Here is a 2500-nt window from a genome sequence, read left to right on the forward strand (position 1 = left end):
AAAACTGCCCTTCAGTCACTGAGACCATGTCCATATTTTTTATACATTTTCAGTGCTGCATGTAAATGGACATAATCACTGTATTGACTGTAAACCAGCGGCTGTATGAGAGGATGAAGTAGCGTCACTCTGAGCACCCATACTGGCTTTTCTTCATTATTTCCTGCACGCTCACACATCATGTCAACCCGAGTCACTGGGAAATTTTACAAAGGGGGCTGGGAGGAAAAAGGCTGATTGCATTCAGACATGCAGCTCAACCTCAAAAAAAAGGTTTGGAGATATTACTGAGTTTTGTTCAGATGGGAAAACAGCAACAGGTGAGAAGGAAACAAACTGTGATTTATTGTGTTCTGAGTTTCAACTAAATAGATTTATTTTTTCTGTTTCAGGGCAGATAAACCCCGACAACCCCATGAATTTGCTTTGGGTGAGTACAAACTGTCTTTGTGTCTTTGTGAGGGAATAAATGGTGCAATCAAACACACACACACACACACACACACACACACACACACACACACACACACACACACACACACACACACACACACACACACACACACACAATGAAGCACAACAAACTGAAAACAAAGTTGAAATGAGCATTAAGCTTTATGCATGGACAAATGTTTCATGGGGAGACACACACACACACACGCACACACACACACACACGCACACATAACAAGAATCTCAGTGTGTGATAAAGAGGCTGCTTTGTCAGTGAAGCCAGCTCGCTCTCTCCTCTGTTTCCTTCACTCTCTGAATACTAAACACTTACTGCTGTTATCCACTGCCAGGAAACTCTGTGTGTGTGTGTGTGTGTGTGTGTGTGTGTGTGTGTTTGTGTGTGTGTGTGTTTGTGTGTTTGTGTGTGTGTGTGTGTGTGTGTGTGTGTGTGTGTGTGTGTGAGGTTCAAACACTTACTGACACAAAAACCAACTGCTCCCTAGTTGTTCCATCCTAAATGTGTGTATTTGTATTTCTACCTGCAGTTTCATGTGTGTGTGTGTTTGTGATCATGCTGTGAATTAATGAAAGTGTTTACGACGGTCACTGTGTGTGTGTGTGTGTGTGTGTGTGTGTGTGTGTGTGTGTGTGTGTGTGTGTGTGTGTGTTTGTGTGTGTGTTTGTGTTCCCTCTGGATCTTTATATAAATTAGCAGCATGTAACAGGAGAGCAGGGACTTGTTAGGCTGACAAACCGGCTGTTACCTGAATGTTTATGTTATTTGTCTCCTACTTGTTGATTCTGTGTTTGCTCTTGGCTTTGAGATATTTTCTCTGTTTTCTTCCATTAAGATATTTTGATTTCACCTCTCGCTGGTTGTATTTGCATTCCGCCTGCCTGCATATTTAAGATGTGCATAGTGAGTTTGCAGGTCTGTTTTTCCCCAGAAACAACAAACATGCACTGTGTTTGTTTTGCAAAGTGGGATACACAGACATTCAGCACTGAGACGTACATGAATATAAACTTGTCTTTGCAGAATCAGTCAGCCAAAGTGTTCTTTGTGCTGTACAGATGAGATGTTTTTGTTTTTTGGTTTGTCTTAGCGTGCAACAACATGATGCTCTTTTCTCATTAGCTGTTTCATGCAGAGTGATCATCACAGAGCTTGTTTGTATAAAATATCTTTGTCGACATACCTGTAAATGTAAAGAGGAATAAAAAGATGGACGTCCAGAAGCTGCAGAAAAATGTGTCACAGTGAAGGAAAGTTGGGATTATTTTGAGTTGCACAAACACATCTTGTTTGTGCAATATTAAGGAAATCCTATGAAAATGTTTGTGTCTTTGAGCTCATGTGTGAACGTCATGTTAACATTTATCTCGGCTGTCTTGTCGTCCGTCTCTTCTCCGTCCCTCCTCCGTCTATTTTATCATCCGTATCATATTTCAGTGTCGTTCAGTATTTCTCTGTCTGATTACTGGACCGCTGCCCTCCGACCATAGAGGCGGTTACCCTCCTGCTCTTCTTGTCATTTAACACCCCTGTCCTCCTCCTCCTCCTCCTCCTCCTCCTCCTCCTCCTCCTCCTCCTCCTTCTTCTTTCTCCATCTCTGAGATTTAATGGTGACACTGATTTGCGTCGGTCAGCCCACTTCAGATGATAAAAATCAGTGATCATTCTGATTGGAGGACGAACCTGTAAACTGTCCAGAACTGAGCACATGTCCGGGCATTCATTTTTAAAAATAAATATGTAGAGTCGACATTAATGAAAAAAAACTTTTATGTGAAAGTCCAAACCCCGCTCTATCATGATAAGATGGATCAAAGACAACCTGAGCGAGAGCATAGCACAACCTGTTCTTTAGACAGCTCATTGAATAACGAGCCAAATAAACCGTCTCTGACCGGGAGCTTAATAACGAGCCAAATTAACCGTCTCTGACCGGGAGCTTTTATTTTGAAATGCTGCCTGACCTACTTGAAGGTACTTCCTGAGTGCTAAGAGATTGAAGCCGGTTGTGAAATATCAAAAAAGGTTCTA

At 42.0% G+C, this 2500-nt stretch overlaps 1 protein-coding gene across 1 annotated transcript in view; it reads left to right on the plus strand.

The window, feature by feature from the left end:
• The window catches only part of slc8a2b (solute carrier family 8 member 2b), a 163947-nt gene that overhangs the window by 60057 nt on the left and 101390 nt on the right, over nt 1–2500 (plus strand). The window contains exon 2 of the mRNA XM_061047217.1: nt 393–430. The gene's annotated coding sequence lies outside the window, so the exon portion shown is untranslated. The remainder of the gene's footprint in view (nt 1–392; nt 431–2500) is intronic.

Source organism: Labrus mixtus, chromosome 9 (genome assembly GCF_963584025.1).
Source record: "Labrus mixtus chromosome 9, fLabMix1.1, whole genome shotgun sequence".
Taxonomy (NCBI): Eukaryota; Metazoa; Chordata; class Actinopteri; order Labriformes; family Labridae; genus Labrus; species Labrus mixtus.